The sequence below is a fragment of the Manis pentadactyla genome, chromosome 12, assembly GCF_030020395.1.
Source record: "Manis pentadactyla isolate mManPen7 chromosome 12, mManPen7.hap1, whole genome shotgun sequence".
NCBI lineage: Eukaryota > Metazoa > Chordata > Mammalia > Pholidota > Manidae > Manis > Manis pentadactyla.
The window spans coordinates 42221239-42245516 of NC_080030.1; the positions used below are offsets into that span (position 1 = coordinate 42221239).

Sequence of the window (24278 nt, forward strand, 5' to 3'; positions counted from 1 at the left end):
CCAGATGATAAGGAAATAGAAAAAAGTTTTGAATTGAATTAAAAACTAAGTATACACACACGCACACACACATACAAATGATATGGTAAACATTATGCACTCACAGTCTTGGATAGTTTATATACTTTTTAATAAATTTCCTTTGCCCCATGCAGCCTAATGTACCCTGATACAACTATATGATACAACCATTCATATTTTGCTCGAACTGCTGTCCCAAACAACCAACAGAGCACCTGACAAATGCTTGTGGCATGTATAAATGCCAAGGTTGTTGTTTCTAATACTAATTTTTTGGATATTTTGTACTGAGAAGTACATATTTTGCCTAATTCTTACAAGAACAGACAGACAATTTGGGTACAAGATGCAGATTTAGTTGATTTAATATGAAGCCAAAATTGAGTTTAGCATCAGTAACTATAGGTTGTGAGCAAAGAAAGGGTTAAAAACACATTAGGTGAATCACAGATATTTCTCTTTATGGCCAGCAACCATTACTTTCCAAAGCAATTTTTTTGCAGATGATTTCGTTTCCGTAAATCACACTTTCAATTTCCAAATGTCTGTTTTAAACACAAGCAAAAGCACTTCACAGGGCTCTTAAAAATCTGATCCTGCCAAATTATATATAAATTACACAAAGAATCCTACAATACTCCTGAAGCAAAAAGGCAATGCTCACGCAAACCCACTGAAAACAGCAAATTCTCATCCCCCTGCTAGGATACAGACACTGGACAGAAAGGTAAGTTGCTTTCTCAAAATGCTAGAGCTACAAAGAGAAATCAAAACAATCCTACCCTGCTGGATCAAGAGCGTCTTTCCAGAAATGGTCCATGGGCTTGCAGAAGTCAAGGGCTGAGACAGAGAGGATGAAGGAAGGAATGCACTCGCATGTGCGTGCAGCTCAGTGTGTGAGCTAGGCAGAGCATGTGTGGATGTGTCTGTGTGGAATGGCAGGGATTCGGGAAGCAGCCAGTAGGCAGGGCACTTGGCAGCCCCTCCCGGCAGACGCAGCAGCTGGGCTGCTGCACAGAGCTGGATGAATGGCAATGGGGAGTGAGGAGAAGCTTGTTGCCTGCTCATGGAGAGCAGTGTGGCACAGCCAGTCCACATTACTGGGGAGGAGCAAAACTCCAGCCCCATTTGCTCCTTTTCCTGGGAGCCTGGTGAGTGCCCTATGCTTTGCACTGCCATCCTAAGTGAGAGAGAAAACAGGCTTACTATAAATCATAGGCTTATAGCTAAAATAGAATGCCAGTCAAAAGTGTATGAATATCAAGTTTACAAAATGTGACATGGGCGGTTTTTCCCAAAGAATATAATTTAACAGTAAAAGCCTTCTGGGATATACTTGGACCAAATGCCTTGCTGGCCCCAGTCTCCCCAGTCTCTGAACAGAACACTATTGCTGTGCCTTCAGTTGTACCAGGAAACCAGACTTGGGAAGAAATGTTTTGGCATTCTAGGGATGTGTTTCCAGCTGAAATGTAACACTCCTCCACCTCGTTAACCAAACCCACAAGCCTTTCCATGAATAGCTCAGTTCACTACTTTTGTAAACATATGAGAAAGTATATTACTAAAAACCTGGGGTATGAAGATAAGACCAAGGTGAGTACCTTTGTTTTGAGTATGGGGAGGAGGTATCTGGTGATTCCCAATGGTGCCCACATGGGTCCACCTGGTCCTCGGCTTTTCTCTTGACCATGGTACTAGCACACAATCAGGTGCTCCCAGCATGCCCTGGCCCAAGGTCCCAGGGCATGTGATGCCTAGGGGAGCTGTCACTGCCTTGGGGATTAAATGACTCCAATCACAATGTCAGGAGTAGCCAGTCTCTGACCCTGGGACCCTATGCAGGTACCAAGAGATTTATGCATGTGACTCTTGAGACCAATACAAAGAAAAAAGTAAAAAGTTATGTAAAAGTGTTTTAAAATGTTAATGATGTCATATTACAAATACATATTTTCTGCTTTGAAAAACTCAAACTATTGGAGCACAGAAGAGCCCTCTCCACAATCAGCAACAAAGACAAATATTGAAAAACAAAAGTTCCGCTTTGTAAGCAACAATGGGTATATCCTAACTCATCCTTTAGGTCAACAACAACCACCCCTTCCCTAGGCCAGTCCAGACTAAAACAAGAACGCTAGGAAGGGAAGGGAAGAAATGAGGGGAGCAAAGAGAGAAAAAGAGAAAGAGAAAGAAAGGGGAGAAGGAGACTCTTCAAATATCCTCCTTACCCAGAGAAAGGATCAGAAGCCTCACTATCTCTTCAATGGCTCTGGTTTTTCTGAGACTAAAGTAAGGGCACTTGTCCTGAACATATTCTCTGCAGCACTCTTTCCTCTTCTTGGTCAGATTCGTCCCGCAGGCTTGGTGACAGTGTGTGGGAAAGGATGCTGCACCTTGCCAGTTTCCTTCCGGCGCTGCCGGAGAACAGCCTCACAGTCCGGCTCCCAGCTGTCCCCCTTCCCTCTCTGCCCTGCCATGCTGGACACGCTCCCCCACCGCCAGGGCTCACTGGCACTCACAGGGAAAGAAGGGTCCAGTCTACTTCTCAAGGTCCACCGCTGAGTACATCTCCAAGCCCACTTTTCCAGGGGTCTCCTGGGCAATGCTGGCTTGTTCAAAATATGTCCTCACTCTGCCCCACACACACAAGGTGTTCCTCCCGGCTCCTCTGTCTGTGACCAGCACCACTGCCCCTCCAACCGCCCGCAGGAAAGGCGCACAGTCTCCTTCCTCAGCCTTCCCTATTCCTGAGTCTCTGAGCTTTGCTGTCTCTCCCTTTCCTCCAGATCCTCTCTACCTTAACTGTTGTAAGACCCCCCTAGGGGCCTGTCTGCCTCTTCCCTCCCCCTATTTCCTCCCAGATCCTGCTGCCTTTTATTAACTCGGTTTTGACTACTTCAGGATCCATCTTCTTATGACCCAGCTTCATCCTTCCCCAGATCCTAGCTTCCCATAAGTCTCCTGCCGAGTGTATTCCCTCAGATGGGTAGCCTGCCTGCCCTTCAGCCAAATAAAAATCTGACACTCCACACACTCAAAGCTTTCCTAATGACATTCTCTCTGCCTACAACCACTGCTTTGCTGGCTTGTCAAGGAAAAGCATCCCCTTTATTTAAGGTCCAGCCCAAATGCCACCATATCCATAATGCCTTCCTTTACTCCTCATTCAAAGGGAATGTTCCCCCCTCTGAACTCACAAGGTATTTCTCATGCACTTATTACATCCTTTCTTGAATGAGTTATTTATGCACTATTAATGCCCCTCATGCTCCTTGAGGACAAGCTCTACATAGAGTTATTATGTAGTGTGCTTTGAAAAACCCAAAATATTGGGGCACAGAAGAGCCCTCTCCACAATCAGCAGCAAAGACGAATATTGGCTAGCACTGTTACTGGTCATATTAGATCACCAAATATTGGTTAATTTATTAAACCAGATACTTAAAAGGATAAAATAAGATTACATCTATCTGGATAACCATCTCTAAAAGCTAAGTTTCCATGTAATGTTCTGTCATTTTCAAAACAGTTTTTGCTAAAAGGTTATCCTTGTATCCCCATACTGACTGAAGTCACAGAGTCAAAATTCAAGTTCGTACAATCATGAGAAAAAAGCCTGAAATTCTTGGCAGCATGATTCACAAGAAAGCTCTGAATTTTTAGTTTATACCAGATGATATTACGACCATACTTAGTTTTTTCTCTGGGTCCCTTAAAAGCTTTTTGCATTTACAAAAACATTATTCCTCTAACAGAAACACAAATGAAAATAAATGTGGGAATAGTTACAGAATAGCTTTACTATTAGAAATGGTTCCTTCATTCTTGAGACATGGAGGTCCAGCTATATCCAAACTGGTCATTATTTTGATTATGTGTTTGGGAGCTCTGTTTGGGAGCTTGTCTTTGTACACTTATTTGACACCATCCATATTCCTCTAAAGGAGAGGAAAATTGAAGAATTTTCTTTTAAGTTTCTTCTCACTTTAAAGACAGTTCAGACTAAGATTACAGATGGCAGCATGAGAGGTGAGACAGAAACCTCCTCCCAAAGTCATATATAATATGAAAATATAGCAAATACATTTAATGCTGAAAAAGCAACAGGAAAAAAGGCTGCCACAGCAACAAAATATTAGCAAATGGAATTCAAAAATACATCAAAAAGATCATCCATCAAGATTGAGTAAAATTTATTCCAGGGATGCAAGAATGGTACAATGTTCAAAAATCCATCAACATCATCCACCACATCAACAAAAAGAAGGACAGAAACCACACAATCATCTCCATAGATGCTGAAAAAGCATTTGACAAAATCAACATCCATTCATGATAAAAACTCTCAACAAAATGGGTATAGAGGGCAAGTACCTCAACATAATAAAGGTCATAAATGATAAACCCACAACCAACATCACACTTAACAGAGAGAAGCTGAAAGCTTTTCCTTTAAGATTGGGAACAAGACAAGGATGCCCACTTTCCCCACTTCAATTCAACATAGTTCTGGAGGTCCTTGTCATGGCAATCAGACAACACAAAGAAATAAAGGGCATCCAGATTAGTAAAGAAGAAGTGAAACTGCCCCTGTTTGCAGATGACATGATATTGCACATAAAAAACCCTAAAGAATCCACCCCAAAACTACTAGAACTAATATCTGAATTCAGTAAAGTTGAAGGATATAAAATCAATACACAGAAATCTGTGTCATTCCTATACAGTAATGATGAACTAGCAGAAAGAGAAATAAGGAAAACAATTTCATTCACAATTGCATCAAAAAGAATAAAATACCTAGGAATAAACCTAACCAAGGAAGTGAAAGACCTATACCCTTAAAACTACAAGACACTTCTAAGAGAAATTAAAGAAGATATCAATAAATGGAAACACATCCCATGCTCATGGATAGGAAGAATTAATATTGTCAAAATGGTGATCCTGCCTAAAGCAATCTACAGATTCAATGCAATCCCTATCAAAATATGAACAGCATTCTTCAACAAACTAGAGCAAATAGCTCTAAAATTCATACGAAACCACAAAAGACCCTGAATAGCCAAAGCAATCCTGAGAAGGAAAAATAAAGCTGGGGGGATTATGCTCCCTGACTTCAGGCTCTACTACGAAGCCACAGTAATCAAGACAATTTGGTACTGGCACAAGAACAGACCAATAGATCAATGGAACAGAATAGAGAGTCCAGATATAAACCCAAGCATATATGGTCAATTAATATACAATAAAGGAGCCATGTATATACAATGGGGAAATAACAGCCTCTTCAACAACTGGTGTTGGCAAAACTGGACAGCTACATGTAAGAGAATGAAATTGGATTATTGTCTAAATGCATACACAAAAGTAAACTTGAAATAGATCAAAGACCTGAATGTAAGTCATGAGACCATAAAACTCTTAGAAGAGAACATAGGCAAAAATCTCTTGAATATAAACATGAGCAACTTTTTCCTGAACACATCTCCTCGGGCAAGGGAAACAAAAGCAAAAATGAAGAAATAGGGGTACATCAAGCTATAAAGCATCTGTACAGCAAAGGACACCATCAGCAGAACAAAAAGACATCCTACAGTATGGGAGAATATATTTGTAAATGACATACCCAACAAGGGTTTAACATCCAAAATATATAAAGAACATACATGCCTCAACATCCAAAAAGCAAATAACCCAATTAAAAATTGGGTGGAGGATATGAACAGACATTTCTCCAAAGAAGAAATTCAGATGACCAACAGGCACATGAAAAGATGCTCCACATCACTAATTATCAGGGAAATGAAAATTAAAACTACAATGGGATATCACCTCACACCAGTTAGGAGGGCCAACATTGAAAAGACTAGGAACAACAAATGCTGGTGAGGATGCGGAGAAAGGGGAACCCTCCTACACTGCTGGTGGGAATGTAAATTAGTTCAACCACTGTGGAAAGCAATATGGAGGTTCCTCAAAAAACTAAAAATAGAACTACCATTTGACCCAGGAATTCCACTCCTAGGAATTTACACAAAGAAAGTAAGATCTCAGATTCAAAAAAGACATATGCTCCCCTGTGTTTATTGCAGCACTATTTACAATTTACTATTTACTATTAAATAGTAATATTTAATAGGAGCAACCTAAGTGTCCATCAATAGATGAATGAATAAAGAAGATGTGGTACATATACACAATGGAATACTATTCAGCCATGAGAAGAAAGCAAATCCTACCATTTGCAACAACATGGATGGAGCAAGAGGGTATTACGCTCAGTAAAATAAGCCAGGTGGAGAAAGACAAGTACCAAATGATTTCCCTCATTTGTAGAGTATAACAATGAAACAAAACTGTAGGAACAAAACAACAGCAGACTCACAGACTCCAAGAAGGGACTAACGGTTACCAAAGAGGAGGGAAGGGGGATGGTGGGTGGGAAGGGAGGGAGAAAGGGATTGAGGGGCATTATGATTGGTACACATGGTGCATGTGGGAGTCACAGGGAAGACAGACTAGCACAGAGAAGACAAGTAGTGACTCTGTGGCATCTTACTACACTGATGGACAATGACTTCAATGAGGTATGGGGGAGACTTGATAATATGGGTGAATGTAGTAACCACTATGTTTTTCATGTGAAACCTTCATAAGAGTTTACATCAATGATAGTTTAATTAAAAAAATAAAGTTCAGTCTATTTGTTTTAAGGGCTTTTGATTAGCTCCTAGACTTTTTTCAACTGACCTTAAAGTAAAATTTATATGCAGTGAATGCACACATCTTATGTGTACAGTTTGATGTGTTTGGTTAGGTGGGTATGCCCATGTAACAACCATCTTAAAGAAATTATGGAGTATTTCTGTTTCTCAAGAAAGTTTCCATTATGCACCATGCTAGTCAACCCCTAACCCCTATAGGGAACCACTGTTCTGATTTCTATCACCATAGATTTGTTTAGCCTCTGGCCCAGAATGTGGACCATGACTCCATTTCCAGCCAACGTCACAAGAAGTCAGATGCTGGACCCGCATCTGCGCCAGGTCATTAAGGTACAGAGCAGACCTCTCAGCAGAACCCTTGCCCTGGGATCTGCTCCCTCAAGGCCACAGAATTTTACTAACACTCTATTCGTAGACCTTTTTAAGTATAACAGGCTTGACATGACCAAAGGTTACATAAGCCTGAAAAGATACAAATTAATGAGAGACCAAATGGAATCGGGATTCTTTACCATGTTCTTAAATAGCCTTTTCTTCCCACTGCCACTCCAAAAAAATTTTAAAAGAAATGATTTCTAAGCCAAGAATCAAACCCAAGGTCCTTCCTCTCACAAACCCTGGGACCTCAGATGCCATTTCCTGGCTTCCTACCCAGGATGTAATGGAGATTGCTTGAATTTTTGGATTTCAGGTAGAATGGCTACTCTTTATTATGAATCAATGAGTAATTGAGATTTAATTCACCAGCTTAATAGAATCTGGAAACCTTCATCATATATTTTCTTGAAATTTTTATTTTTAAAAATATTTTTATCTTTTTACAAAATTTACCTATTGCATGTGGCAGAGACCACTGAGGAAGTACTTTCACTGTAAGTGCCCTGAGTGATAAAAGAATTCCAATTATTCCAATTATTATTACACTATGTCCCTCTCCCTCCCTCTATCTGCTGTTTACTTAACGAATCTCATTGCCAGTTTAGCATATTATTTCTGGAGAGCGCTATCCAGATTATGCCTAAACTCATGTTGATTCAAATAGTCCTATCTAATGTTCAGGACGGCCTGTATACCCACATGCACATGCACACGCGTGCACACACACACACACACACACACACACATAAGCATGCATGCAGACACGCCTACTAATCAACCAAGAACCCTGCCCAGCATCAGACCCAGCCCTAGCCAAATGATAAAATAGGAGATTTGTGCATTTTGAGACTTTCAGTCCTATTTTGTTTCCACACTTCCTGGATAACTGGCTCCCTCCCACTCTCCCTAAGCTCCCAGACCCCCATGCTAGCCAGTGCTCCTTCCTTCTCCCAACCCCCCAATTACAATTATAATGCCTCAAGGAAGAGAGATATTTTTGAGCATGCCAAGGAACAACTCGTTCGTTCAACTGACTCAAAAATTACCAGTAACACCATGTTATAAGTCAATTACATCTCAATAAAGAAATATTGATGTTGACTATTTGCCAGGACCATTTCTAAGTGTTGGGCACGATCTTAGCCAGCTCAGGCTGTCATAATAAAATACCATAGACTAGGTGGTTTCAAAACAGAAATGTATTTTCTCACCATTCTGGAAGCTGGAAGTCTGAGACCAGGATGCCGGCATGGTCAAGTACCAGGGAGAGCTCACCTCCTGGCTTTTGGAATCCACCTTCTCCCTGTGTCCTCACGGGGCAGAAAGACCCCTGTCTTCTCATTAAGTCACAGTCTTATTGGATTAGGGCTGGACCCTATGACTTCACTGAACCTTAATTACCTCCTAAAAGCCCCCTGTCCAGGTACAATCGCATTGGAGGTTAAGACCTCAACATAGGAATTGGAGAGACAAAATTCAGTCCATAGTAAGCACCCACAAACAGACAAAACAGTATTTCTGCCCTCACAAAGCTTACCTCTAGGGGTCCTATTCTATTAGTTTAATCCTATTCTAATGGCCTTGGCTCGGCCTCTTCCGGAGCATCTCTGCCTCCGTCTGCCTTCAGGCGTTGGTATTCCTCTGGGTTCAGCTCCTAGGCCCTTTTGTCTCCTATACAGAGGATCTCAATCACTCCTGGGGTTTTAAGTTTCATCTGTGCCTTGAGGACTTGAAACTAGAAATCTCCAACCTGGTGAGGAGATCCACATTTCCAGAGACCTATTAGACATTTTTACTTGCATATTCACTCATTGAATAAATATTTATTGAACACCTACTACGTACCAGCCATTTGAAGCTCAACCTATCCCAAATTAACTTATCTTTTCCCCAGACCCACTCCTCCACTTCCTATCTTTTTAGCAAATGCCATAGCCATTCGTGTAATTGTGCAAGCCAAAAAAATCCAGCCTTCTGCCTTGGCGCTCTTTTTCACCCTCTATATTTAATCACAAGTCTTTTTTTTTATTTCTGTCTCCTTCATTTCTTTTGAGTCTACTCCCTTTTCTCATTGCCATTATTATTTTCAGGCCACTATCTTCTCTCCCAAGTCATTGCCTCCAGCCTCTTTCTTTCACTATCTATTCTTGATACTACAGGAAGAGTAATCTTTCTCAATAATAAAAGAATTCAAATTACTATTCTTATTTCTCCAGAATTCCTACCCCCTTTCTCACAGTTATTGTGAGATATCATTGGAATATGGAATCATTTTCAAGTTCCTCAGATCCTCTGGATTCTGTCAGAGTTTAACTATTCACATATGCGATTCACTCTACCTGAAATCTTCTTCTATCCCTTTCATCTGACTTACCCCTACCCTCCCTTGAGACATCACAGCCACCAGGACGCCTTCCTTGATTTCCCATTGGGAGCCTCTCCTATGAAGGCCCATAGCTCCCTAAATATCCCCAGTTATAGCCTTTATCATACTATTGGAATTTCCTTTGTATTTTTCTGAATCCTCCCACTGACTGACCTATAAATTTAAGAAAGGCACCCAGGGACTGTCTTTTCACAGATCTCAAGTCCATTGTCTAGTACAATGCCTGATGTGTAGTTGGCCCTCAATAAATACTCTCTGAATAATGAATGCTTAAATCCCTCCCAGATGTCACATTTGCATCGTTAATTGACTCCTTCAATAGCTCAACTCAAAAGGATAGAATATAATGGCTAAAATTTAGAACCAGAGTCTAGGGAAAAATTTGGAATAAGATTCATATTTTCCAGAACTCAAATTTCTTATCACATAAATAGGCTGTTAGAACTGATGGTCTCTTTATGGGTTGTCAAGTCCCATCTCTTCACTGTATTTATAAAGAAACTAAGACCCAGAAAGGCACAGGAGACTTGCAGAAGATCATGTGGCTAGAGGAAGAGGACTGGAATCTGGGTCTCCAAATTTAAGGTACATCACACTTTCTACCCACCTCCAGTCTCTCCCTGTGGAGACTGCATTCTTTCTTCTCTTAGTGTGGGCTATGATCTACATAAATCAATTTAAGACATAATCTTGGAGACTCAAGTGAGCTATTCTTAGAATCCTAAAAACTGCTTCCACATTCTTAAATCACTGGTCAAGAAATGGGGAGAAGGATTTGAGAAAATAAGTTAAAAACATTGACACACCTTGTGCTCAGAGAAATAATTTGCCTCCTAAAACATGAAGAAATGAGTTATCAACTCCCATTCATTACTCCTGGGAAGAGAGTTCCCTTAGGTCTGACTCATAGCCATAGCATTTGAATAACACTTCCCAGCTAAACAAATCTTTAAATGCTCCCTATATCTACTACATCATACAAACTTGCAAATACAATACTTTTGTATTTAACCAAATACAAAATGTTATATATCTACTACATCATACAAACTTGCAAATACAATACTTTTGTTTTTAACCAAAAAAAATGGTTTTACTTTGATACATTTCAACTTCCAACAGACTCTAATTTGAAAGACATTAAATCTCCTTCCCATTTTGCTATGACACTCACCAAGGAAGCCATCTTATGATCAAAAAGTAATAGCCTTCCTAAAAACCATAGTCTTAAAAGAATTGGAAAGATTATTGGGAATAACATTATAAACACTCAGGTTCAGAAGAATTTAGTGGCAAACTTTTGGTCAATTCTTGAACAAAGACATTACTTTTAGTGATATTTGCCAGCAGCATTTTATACCATAAAAACAAAGAAAAATAATAATTCAACAAACTGTATGCCAAAGTCTAACAAACTGCTAAAATGTACAAATTGGCCTTTTTCCCCTTTTCTCCACCCTGCCCTTCTTCTGAATTTTCTGTGTTTAATACATCTCTACCTCTTCCTTATCTACTGTTGAGCCTGTCTCTTCTCTGAGGTCTTTGCAGGCCAGCCCTAATCAGCATGGGTCACCCCAGGAAGACCCAGAATTTAAATTAAAACTCACAGCAGAAAAAAAGAGCTGCCTAGCAATGTGTTCTCTTATGTGTGTGTCATCAACTCCCTTACCTCCGTTTTCAACATCCTCAGCCACAGGCATTCCTTCCTCAACATAACTTTCTCAGGCCTCCATTTCGGTTGGGGTGCTCAGAGTTGAAGCTGTACATCACCCTATGCTCCCAACCCCCCATCCACCAAAATTCCAGTGTGCTCAAGGTCTTCATGTCAGCCACAGTTCGTAGGAACATAGCTGAATGAACTGATTTCCATTCTTACCTTATATGCAGGTATTTGAATTTTTAAAAAGGAAATCTTATTCAACTAAGGGAATCTCTGCTTGAGAAAGTGCTAAAGTATGAAAAGGAAAACACAAAGCCTGGGAGGAGGCATAGAAGCATATCCTGTGCTTTTCATTCTCAAGAGGTTCAAAAATTCAAGTTGGAAGTGAGTTGTTTCAAACCATCCTTTGGTTAACCCCTAGAGCACCTACATAAACTGTTCACATCTCAGTAAAGATACGTCCTTGCTCTCACAGGAACAGTCTTTGCTCTTGCATAAGCAATTAATAACCTATAATAAACAAACACAAGGAGTGCCTGGGGACAAAGTTATGGCATTCATAGGACATGTTCCATAGCAGTCAAATCAGAGGGAATAATGACTTTTCCAAACGAAAACACCTAAAATTTACTCCTTTGCTACATTGTGATGCTAGATACAGAACATAAAAAGCAATGAAGTCATTTTCCAAGTGGTTGTGTAAAACAGCAAAAAGTTTCAGTCTAGCAGTGCATTTCCATTGGCTTTTCTTTCATGCAAAATGTGATCTTTGACTCTTTGTGACATGATAATTTAGTTTTTTCAGAATGGGCATAAGAATGACTGAACTAAATATGGTTTTTGCTCATGAATCTAGACATGCTTATTCTCAAAAATAAATGCGGCATTCACTTAAATGAATGTCTCCCAGTCAGCCTCAATTTGCCCTTCTCTGGGTACGTAACATACTTTCCCATCTCTGCCCACCAGACTTACTTACTGTTTTGGAAAATCTAACATTTATTTGCTGACTGGTTGATTCCAACTCCAGTAATATACTCTTCATGCAACATGAAGTATATAAAGGAGTTACCGTAGAAACTCCGAACCAGAACCTCAGGACTCTGAGCCTGCCCTTTGGGCCTTGCTGACAACGGCTGTAATAGCATTGTGTATATTGTTGAGGGTTTCATCACCTATCATCCCAATCTCTATGAGGGGAAGAAAGAGTTTGGCAAAGAAAACCAGATTGCCTCAGCTTCTCTGTAAATTGGGTTGCTGGGAAGGATTCTTCCTGTTCACAATAAGTTAGTGCAATATGAGGATAATCATCAGTTTTGGAGACTTTTATTTCAGATTGGTTTGACAACAACCAAAACATCCAAAATCATCCTTTCTCTAGAGTTGATTTCTTTATTAGTATCTTACCTCACCATAGGCCTATGGTATACCCTGATGGATGTTAATTGAGCATCTATCATGTGCTTTACAAATATTATTTCATTTATTTTTAAGTATATAATGCAGCTTGTGTTTTAAACTTCACAGATATTTCCAAAGCTGTATTGATAGAATCTCCCTGACCTCTGCCTGCCATCTGCCAATTTCCCATCTCTAGAGGCAATGGATATTACTGGTTTTTAAGCTCCCTCCTAAAGAATTTCCATCATATTGCATGAACACACACACACACACACATGCACACACACACATTCTTCCACATCCTTTTTTAAAAATAGTAACATGTATGCTGTTTTATGCCATTTTTTAAATTTTCATTAACAATTTATCTTGTATATCTTTCTATTTTGCTATATAAGTAGCTTTCTCACTTTTATGACTGCATAGTATTCCACTATGTGAAAGAACCATAATTTAGTTAACCAGTTCCCCATTAATGGCAATTATGTTTATCCCCAGTCTTTTGCAATTATCCATAATGCTACAATTAGCAACTGTAATACATAGTTCTCCCAGGAACAAATAAGTGCACTATTAATTTTAGGAAATGTTGCCAAAATGCCCTCCATACTGGCTGTACAATTAGAATTTTCTCACCCTCACAAATATGATGGATCTTTGAACTTTTTGATGTTTCTCAAAATATTACCTCCATACAAGTTCTAATTTGCACTATAGTTTTTGAGATCTCTAAGGTTGGGACAAGACCAACCTCAAGGGGTTGTTGCAAAGATTAAATGCAATGATATAGGAAATACACATTCTTCTTGCCAGTTTCCACCATTATTTTTCCAATAGTTAACAATTACTGGGACCCCAGAAGCACAAGTGATAATGCATTAAAAGTAACAAAGTGTGAAAAAGGCCAGAGTTGTGTAGTCCAGAGGTTTTAGATGAAATAAAGGGCTGTTATTGAAGGCTTGCTTATTCCATTCCAACATAACAGCTTGCTTAACACAACATCATTGAAATTCAGTACAAATCAGGACCATTTCCCTGGGAATAAAAAATAACCACGCATAGTGGCACCTTAGGTGTGGAGTAGAACATTAACACCAGAAGCAAGCTATGTAAACTTGAAAAACAGAACTCAGTTATGAACCCAAAGCGTTTTTGGAATTAATTATTGAAATGCCAACTTTTACTATTTTACAATGTTTTCATACCCATTGCAAACAGCCTCCTAATGTTCCCACTGAGGCATTATAAATATCTATCATCAGATTAAAATAAGTGGTAGATTATTGACCAAATCAAGGTTGTCATCTCAGAGAAAGGACTGTAGTTTTCATAAAAATAAAAAAAATTTTGAAGCAGACTGTCAAATATTAGGTCTTAAGATGCTTTGATATACAGCTAAAATGCTTGCGACTCAAATGGCAAATAATTCTGCAGTCTAATTTAGAAAACTTTTATGTACAAAATCATCAGTACAGTTGAAATTTTTGTAACCATTTCTTTTCATCTTTCCATTTATGTCATATCAATAAATATAACCACTGGATTTGGAGATTGTGGGTCCTAGTAAGAGATAGGAAAACAGTTATTGTGATCTTCAATGTACTTTAAAATGGAAATAAGAGGTTTTATATTTATGATTAATTTTTCATTTTTGCAAAGAAGTCAAATAGTTGTTTTTAATATTATGAGAAAAAACTATTGTTATGTATTTATTAGCTTTCTGATCCAAAGGAGGTTTTATCCAAAGACTCTTTTCCACAGTTAAATGTACTCTATTCCGAATTTTTAGAAATCAATTGAGAAAATTAGCCTATCATTAAAGATAACATCCTATTCCCCTTTTAGTTTTTAAAATGTGTTTTTTATATTACAAGTACACAGATCTAAAATTAACAACTTAACTAAGATTTAATTCTCCATGGGGAGTTGGTAGGCAACCTTTTATTACAGGATTTGTCATTTAGAATTACACATACTGTTTTAGTGTTGTGTTTCTTCCTAGATTCTGAGATCCTGTGTGCCCCTAGTGTACTACCTGGCACATACCTGTACTTTGTAAACATATTGGAAGAGTATGAATGATTGAGTAAAATTACTTGAATTTGTTGTCTAGTGTCATGTAGATAAAAGGTGTTTACATTGTTTGCCTTGTTGTTTGAATCATATAGTATTTTCAAGGTCTTTATTATGATCTGAGATATTGAACAGTATCCATTCCTCAAGAAGAACAGGGCAAGAAGACATGCTCTGATTAGCAGATGCCCTGCAATCCATGTCTCCAAGTGTCCCAGCCCTGTCCTAACAGCCCCAGATAGGCTCTTTGGGCAGTTACACTGAGTCTCCTCTGAGATTCGAGAGTCCCAGGTAAGTCCACAGGGTGAACTTCTTCTCTTAATGACCTCCAGCAACTCTGGAATAAAGTGGCCCAGTGACCACAGATCCACCAGACAACTGACAAAGTCAAGAGGTGTGAACAGAATGGATCCAGAGCCTAATACTCAGCATGAGCAGGAGGCCGGCTGGTGCAGACACTGTCTCTGTTTGTGATCCAGATGCAACAGTCTTACTCAATCACCATGAATTCTCATGATCACTAATAGCTGCCTATATTGCTACTTCGGGGCAATCTTATGATATCCAAACTTCTACAGTTTAATTCCTGTCCAGGAATTTCAATTATAAGGCCGATTTGCAAAATAATAGTATGAACTCCTTGAAGGTGAGGACAGAGTTCAGGGATTAATTCAGGATGATGTGATAGAGAGTGTGGGTGGTAGAAAGGTTCGTCTCATTATTTCAGTCTTTTTATTAACTGAATTAAGTGATTTGATGGTCAATAGTTTAAAAACGCTATGTCATATTTATTTGGCCAAACATGTGCATGTACAGACACACAGAATGTTTAAATGGAGCCATTTAGTCCCAGCGTTCAGCTGAGAACCCTGAATATTAGATGACACCATCCAAGCTGAAGTTTAAGGCCACTGTGCAGTATTTGAGGGAAAAACTGATTTCACTCTTCCCTTTCCCTCTCACACAAAAAGGGGTATAAAAAAATCAGGAGTTGGGAAATGAGAGGATTTTTGAAGACAGTTGTTTGCTGTGCAATCCCTTCCACCTCCAGCGGAAGAAGGAAACATTCCCATACTCATCCCAAACCAGGAAAGGGACCCCAACACAACTCCCAGGAGACTTGGTAAGTGTCTGCTGAATGACCTCATGTGTCTGACCCACCTGGAAACCTTAAGGACAAGAGAACCTGGCCCACTACTCTGACAGCAAGAGAAGATGGCTGTGTTGGGATTGGGCTGTGCTCCCAAAGTTTGTAGAGGCAAAGGATGGACCTGATATGACCAATACAAGAGAGAACCAATGCAGGTTCAGTTTGGAGGCAGCCCAAGAAGACTGTTTGAAGGAGACAGGTGACCTCAATAGCAAGGGCACTGCTGATTCCCAAGGCGGAGGAGGGCCATCCATAACCAGCCAGAGGGTACGACCTTACCTGTGCAGGGATCCACAGGGGAGAGTTTCCCCAGAGCTAGGGCTCGGGGGTGCATCAAAAGAGCTGGCGAATGAGCTCCTAATACCTGCCAGACCCAGAAAGCATGACACTAGCTCAACAGTGACATATCCCACCCCTTTCTCTGCTCCTGACCCACCCATTTCAACCCTATAGGGACCAGAAATTCATCTGGCAAGAATGCACAAAGAGCAATAAATGTGAGGGAAGGAAAAAAGAGACCATCTTCCCTCTGTCCCACTACAAGCAGCCAGTTTGTTTGAGGCCTGAACTAGAAAAGGGGAGGAGAAGTGACATTAAATGAAGCACATGGTTTGGTATTTACATTGGATTGCATATATTAATTAGTGACTAGCCATCCTTTATTACTTGAAAGTGACCAGAAAGTCTTAAGATTTGCTTTGCATTTCATCCAGGGAAACAACTGGCCCCACAAAAAATTTAAAGGCACAGTGAGTACTCTTTTTATACTCCATGAATCCTGCTTACAACATGATGGTCACATTTTTATTCCTTCAAGGAATTCGAGCCTCTCATGCTCCCTTCCCCTACCACCTTCAGTAAATAGGACAAGTGGATCTCCTAACCGGTAGTTGAGACTAATTGGAGTAAAATTTGCTGAGCCAAGAAAGTCAACATATCTGCTGTTTCTTTTCAAGGATACACTGATGCCTACCAGAGTAAAATGCCTCAATAATTCTTCATATGTCAAATTACAGATTTTTAAAATAAGTCAACAAAAGGCACTCTGAGAGGTTCAGTTTGTACCCTTGTAGAAAGAGGTTTATACCCTTGAAGAAGAGTCAAATATCTTCTTTGGCAACGTTGTGTATATAAATGGTTGTTTGTTATTGGTGTTGTTTACAAATACAACATTGGGAGAAAACGGGTGTGTTCATTCATTAGCTACTCTCTAAATCAAGTCCAGCGAGGAAGAAATGGAGAAAGGGTATATTCAGTTAAGAGCACCAGGCCCTGCCAGTTCTCCTTCTCCTAGGATGGCTCTTCCCCAGCCCAGCTCTTTGCCCTGCAGCTCCCCTGGAACTGGATCAAAGGCAGGAGAGACAGCCTTTTGCTGGAGGGATGGACAGGAGAGTCAGGTACTCAGGGTTTGCAAAGAACATCTGACTTTGGATGTTGGCCCTGCCCCCCCACCCCACCCCCAGAATCAGGACAATTCTCTCTGGAAAGAGACCACTGCCAGCCACTTCTCCATCAGCTGTCATCTGGCGCAGCCTTGTGACTTCAATGTTAAAATTATGTCAAAGTCAGGAGTATTGTGAGTGACCATGAGTACACTGCAAGGATGAGCCGTGTAACCATAGGATGCCAGGACTGGAATCCTCACCTTTTCCCTACTGTCCCCTGACCTGAAGGGTGAGACTCACAAAAACTTGAGCATTTCTCTGTCCAATCCAAGTTTCTCTGCAATACCCACTGCATCAAGATTTTCCTTCCATGTAAGAGAATTTGAAAGTTAAAAGGATATTAACATAGGAATAACACCTTCCTTGGACCCAGCACACATACAACATTTGATAACAAAGAAACCTGAATCATAACTTCCAATAAATCTCATTATATATGTATGCCACAACACCTTTCAGAATTGCTCTTCCACTGTTAATCTTTCTTTGTACAGACTGGGAGTTGAGGCCTTAACTGGGTAGGTGGCTTGCCCAGAGTGACAACCCAGAACCATGGTCTCATGAATCATTACAAATGAGTGGAATTTGTGTTCAGTATCACCTCCATGTAAGCCTGGTCCTTACCTGCAGCAGCCCCTCATCATCACTTTGTCCTAGGATCTTTCAAAGCTTCTCTCTTGATATTTTCCCTTCTCAACAAAACCCTCAGCCTCTCAGGGCATGTGAGGTGGAGATGTTGAGGAAAATGATCATTATGAGATGTCAAAGGGCCTTCCAGGATTAATTGCGTAATACAAGAAGTACACCCTTAAGCCACTATGGTTCTCATAGTCACAGACAACTGCATCAATATCATCAGGGAATTTGGAGTAATGCAAACTATTGCCATACCCAGTTCTTTCCCTTCTTTCTTATGTTTCCACATCTCAGATCCAATGTCATCAATGCCTGACCACCCAACGGAAGTGCACCCTCCACTCCCCTTCCTCATTCTAATCTCACTAGCCTATCGTTAGGATGCTTTCCTACTCACAGCACATTTCCATCTTGGTCACTGCAATGGTTGGTTTGATGCATCAATTTGACTATGCTCTCCTGCCTAGTCATTTAATCAAACACTGATCTGGGAGTTTCTCGGAAGGTATTCTGTAGATATGGTTAACATCTACAATCAGCTGACTTTAGGTTGTCTTCCATAAATTGGGGGTAGGCCTGGTCCAATCAGTTGAAGACTTTCAGAGCAAAAACTGAAGAAAAAGAAATTCTACCTCCAGACTGCACCATATACTCTTGCCTGAGCTTCCAGCCTGCCAACTGGAACTACACATGTCAGGTTTGCCAGCTGCTACAGTTTCATGAGCCAATTGAAAAACATTACTGAAGATAACAAAAAGCATGGGCTTGGGGTCAGGGGCACTTAGGTAGGAACTTTCTAGAAAGAGACACTAGTATGTGCGAAAGCTTTGTGGTGAGAAGGATAGTATGTTAAGGGAACTTTAAAAAGTCCTAGCAACTGGAACCCAGTGAAGGAGGTGACAGTGGCCACAGCGATTACACCATGTAGCCCAAAAATAGCCATGTCGAGGTGTTTCTCTGTCCCAGAAGCAAGATTGCCAGCAGATTTAGAGAGAGTAATGGGAAAGACTGAGTCACACATTTGCCTAACTCAACCTTGAAAATGTGTCACTTTTTCTCTGAACTTAGCACATGAGAAAACAAACACTCATTTTTAGATTACAAGCAATCAGAATTTTATTTGATGGAAGAATAGTATAATTAAGGCCCTGTAAGGAAAATAAAAAGCATTTGCTCCTGCTACTGAAGTTCATTTAGTTCTTTGACAGAGTATTTTTTTTTTGACAAAGTATTTTTATATTTTATAAAACATCTTCCCCCAAAGTTGGAAGAATCTGAGTGACAAAATATAGTAGTATTGTATTATAACCCAAAGTACAAAATAAATATCCCTGAGACTATATTGAGTGATAGAAATAAATGACTGAATAGATAAATATATGGGGAGAATAGATAACCCTCCTGTACAGAAGAATTCCAAATAATTTATATACATAGTCCATCCTCAAGGAGGGGAGCATAATTTCCCACTCTCTAAGAGTGGGCTGTGGAGAGTGACTTCCTTTCAAAGAATACAGTATGGAATATAGTGAAGAAACCTGACAAACACTACCTCAGCTGGTAGTAAACATCTGTAGTCATAAATTCTGGTGATAGTATACACCCTTGTTATGATGTGATGAGAATGGCATCTCTATGGTCTGCCTCCCAAAAAACCCATAACCCCCTTCTAAGCATCAGACAAATCCCAAATGAGGGACATTCTACAAAATATCTGACCAATACTCCTCAAAACTGTCAAGGTCATCAAAAATAAGGAAAGTCCAAGAAACTATTAAGAGATGTAACAAACTGTAATGTGGCTTTCTGGACAATGGAATAGAAAAAAGACACTAGGTAAAAAGTAAGGAAATTTTTATAAAGGATGGACTTTAGTTAATATTAATGTATCAGTATTGATTGTTTACTTTCATTAAATATACCATATTAATGTGAAGTCTTACTATTAGGGGAAACTGGGCATGAGGTATACCAGAAAGCTCTACAAGCTTCTCAATTTTTCTATAAATTTTAAACTGTTCTAAATTAAAAGTTCACTACAACATGTATCTTCTATATACCCATCTCTTCTATAAAAAGTGAAATATGAAATTATTTTCTAGTTCTGTTAGACTACCACCAGTTCTGTTAGACTACTCTAGATTCAGCCCATTTGGTTATCATCCACACCCAGGGCATAGGAGGCTCCAGCAGCTTCGGGACAGTTTCCTTGGCCTGTCTCGCCCTGCGCAGATCTATGGTGTTTAAGATAGCTGGCATCCACCAGCAAAGGAGAGGTGGCCCTGGGGCTGCTGTTGTCCTTGTGGACATTAACAGAGAGCGCCTCTTTTTCCAGGCTTGCGCAGCTCCAGGTCCATGCAAAGGTTTTGATTTGGAGGACAGATGGGGCCAGATGTCAGCCACCAATACAAGTAGCCCTACGAGTTGTTGCAGTGGCCTTGGGGGATACCGGAAGACCTGTAGGCTGACTTACAAAGGCCACCGTGCTTCACCCTGAGGCAGCAAAGTCGGGCTGCAATTAAACTCATGTGAGCAAAACCCCAGCTCAGAAATCTCAAGTGTCATACAACAGAAGTTTCAGTTTTATTTCAAATTTCAGTAAGTGGATGTAGGATAGTGGAAAGAGCACGGACAGGTTCGGGGAATGGAGGTGTATTTAATATTTCAGTTGACTTTGATTCACCCTTAATGTTTTTCCATGTTTGGTCAGGACTTAATTGTCCATCCACATATACACGTCCTGTGCTTCAATGCTAGATTTCTAGAGGGGAGTCATAACATCAGGGTATCCTGATTTATAGAAGACAGCCAGAATATTAGTGATGAAATGGTCACCTGCACACACATGTTTGAATTGGTGTACAAATTTCCAGAAGGAAATATGGAAGCATTTATCAATACTTACAATCAAGCATTTCACATACTTACACTTTTAAAGTTATTTATCTTAAGGATCTGATCTAAAATACACACTAAGATAACAAGCAGACATGTTCACTGAAGCATCACTTACTAAAACCTCAGAAGTAAATGGAAATACGAAACATCTATTAATGGGGAAATGGTGAAATAAGTCATTATGCATACATAAATTCAATTATAACATTGAGTTATAATACTATACTTTAAAATAATTTAAACTCACCATCATGTAAAGTGAAGAAACCAGGTTATAAAAACATACACAGTGACTGCCTCTTTATAGTCTTTATTTTCTACAGTCCTATTTCTACACAAACATATATTACTTTAAAAAAGAAAAAGAAAACAACTATTAAGTGGCCTTCTTTCATTGTTTTAAATTTCAAAACAAGAAGGATGAAGACTCAGATTTCAAGTTCCAATTCCAACAGATTGCTGGTTGACCTTTAGTCAAGCAAACGTTTAAGTCCCTCATTTTAAAACAAAGTCCAAGCCCCCAACTTTCCATAATTCCATAATTTATGTGACTCAGTACACATTTCTATAGCATATTACAATTAGCAAGGCACTTTGCCCATATGTATCTCTTCTTTCAGAATTTTAATTCTTACTATTTCTTCTGCTTCCTCTCCTTTTACACAAAAGCAGAGTGACAATAAAACCAGTTATACCAGCTACTCTTAAAAGCTCTGCTGTTTCCACTAAAAATTTAATTGGGAAAATATATCCTCTCCTAAATATGAAATCCTCTACACAGTACATGTTAAACAAGTATTTGTCACTGTTTAAAAGATATTCCATTCCACTCCACTAAATAAAAACTTAAGTTATTTTGACCTGTCTGGTACACATTTCAGGTATGTACTAGTTGGCAAATAGGTGTTGATAAAAGATGAAACCTAAAGAAAAGAATGGAAACAGGGAAGGGGCAGGATGTAGGAGAAAGAATATTCTGAAAGGGGAATCAGCACATCAGGATCCTGGTCTCACTTTCCTGTCCTTACCGAGCTGAGAGACCTTAAATAAATCATTTCATCTCTTGAAGACTCAGTTTCCTCATCTTTGAAACTTTGGGGTCAACTCAAACAATCTTCACAGATTCTTTCACATATAAAATTATACTTCAAAAGAAATTTGAAAAAAAAAGGTGTCATTTTAAAATGAAAAAAAAAAGATTTAGTTTCACTGGTATGCATCCTACAAATGATGGCAAAAATCTGTATATTTAGGAGCCACTTATATTTAATAACTCCCTACTAGATTTTGATTAAAAAGCATGTAAAAAAAGTGAGATTAATGTCTAGCTGGAAATTTACACTATGATTATATGGACAAAGTAGCAAAACCACTTTCAGAACTACAAAGGGTTAGAAAGCTGACCATGGGTCAGTAGTTTTGTCCCACGATTTCGATACCAAATGCTCCCCCGGGACTTTGATTTGTGGACTGAGCATTAACAATAAGATAATTACATAAGCCTGACCTTCATCTGAACCTCTGAGCTTCACCTTTTCAGAGTACAGAAAAAAACTTGCAAGTCCAGTGGCTTTCTATCTTGGCTGCACTTTAGAATCATGAGAACTTTTAAATAATATTTCTGCCCAGGCCCCATCTCACACCAATGAACTCAATCTTAGAGAGCTCGCCAGAAGAGTTGTTTTGGAATCAGAATGATTCCAGAGTGCTACTGGTTGAGAACCGTGGGGTTAACTAGTGAAACTAGCATATGAAGAAAAGGAATGAATGAGAACTGCCGTAGCTCAAGGAAAGAATTTTTAAAAAGGACACACTTTTCTTAGCAATGTCAGGTGCACCAGGTCGTGTTTGCTATGCTCTACTGTGCACAGTGCACTGTGCAGAAAACAAGAAGAAAAGTGCTCATCATCATGAGAACTTGCATCACAAAAAGAGAGAATTCAAGAATGGCAGCTGCCCATGATTGTCTGAGGATAGTGGAAACTTCTTTTAAAACTTAGGCCAGGAACTAATTCTGTCTTGGATAGGTGAGTGTCAAGATGTGGATTTCCTTGTTTTTGAGAATCTATTGCACATTTCAGGCACTCATGGTGGCCCATTTCCTCTGCCACTAATCATTCTGGCCTCTGTTTACCTCTTGTGATTTGAAGAGGTAAACAGAAGGTTAATGTCTGTTTTTACATTGACATCATGCTACCCATAGCCCCTGGCTCTCCCCATCATCAACATTCAGCATCTGTGCCCTGTGAAATACCTAATTTCTAGTGTGACCTCTTTTTCCCAATTTCCACAGCCACCATCCTAATAATGCCCGTCTTTGAGATGGGCAAAGAAAACCCAAACCCAAACCTCAGAGCTGGCCATGCCCCCTGCCGGCTTCTCATACTCAAAGCTAGCTTCCACGGGAGCCTGGATTAACCCTTCCCAGACGCCATTCTCACCCTCAAAAAACCATTTGGGACATTTTTTTACCTATCACATAAAACCTGAAGATCTACCTGCTGGCCCATCCCATCAACCCCACTTCTTATTTCTCCCTCTCCAAAGTCCTTCTCCAATCAAGTCAGTCTGCTGCCTGTCTTCTGAACAAAACGTTTTTTCTCCTACCTCTGCCTAATTGAGAACTCATCGCTGTGTCTCCTGCATTTAATAGCCACCAGCAACCACGGTTCTGTGGTTCACTTTGGCTGCGAAACGATCCTGCCAGTCTGTTCGCACGAAGGGCCAAGAACAGACAGCCTCTGCTTTGGTATTTCTCATCACAAAATTGCTGCAAGAACCATTGGTATTGTGCCCACAAATAACTTCCATCCTGAACTGAATTCCCAGACCTCTTTTTCTACTATTTCAGTACTATGGATGCTACCTGAAGGTGCGAGCGTCCTTCAGCCAGGCAGGACCCCCTTCCTCAAACTCCCCCCCAACATTCTCCAGGCACCCAACTACACTTTCTGGTTCTGCTGCCAGATCCACTCTGACCCAGTTTCTTTCCTTGTATTACCCATTCCCCTGCCTCCAAAGACCTGAACGTTTCTACTTGCAACAGAAATTTCCCACCCATTCCTTATCACCTTCACTTGGCCTGGGATTTCAGGACCTCACACATCCATTCTTCTACTAACTGACTTCCTGCCCTCACCCTTGCTGTCCTAATCATAAAGATCCACACCTCTTCTGGTTAGACCAGACCCCTGCGCCTGACTTCCCTTGGCCTGTCCAGTCCAGGTTTATCTGACACCTACCATGAGCAAGCCTTGAACATCTGCCTCCTGTAGGAGATTTTGTTGCTCTCTGTCCACTGCTCCAAGCTGTCATTTCCAGGACTAATGCAACTTTCTATGACTTCTCTCTTTCAATAAGCAATTTTGTTTTGGGTGTGTCAGTTCCATGTGAGAGATAGTTTTCCTTTGAACACCTACTTTTTGTCCTGACTCCTCCTTTACCTCCCCTGACACCTCAGTCTTTGCCCAGTGATACAACTGGAATTGTGCAGATAACA

The 24278-nt window shown here is 40.0% G+C and overlaps 1 protein-coding gene across 3 annotated transcripts in view; it reads right to left on the reverse strand.

Moving 5' to 3' along the window:
• ESR1 (estrogen receptor 1) overlaps nt 1-24278 on the reverse strand; it is a 319262-nt gene that overhangs the window by 231980 nt on the left and 63004 nt on the right. Inside the window, exon 1 of one of the 3 annotated variants that reach the window (XM_057489098.1) lies at nt 7584-7763. The exons of 1 other annotated variant lie outside the window; for it this stretch is intronic. The gene's annotated coding sequence lies outside the window, so the exon portion shown is untranslated. Of the gene's footprint in view, nt 1-803; nt 947-7583; nt 7764-24278 lie in introns of those variants that run through there. One more of the 3 variants, XM_036911871.2, reaches the window with a different exon arrangement.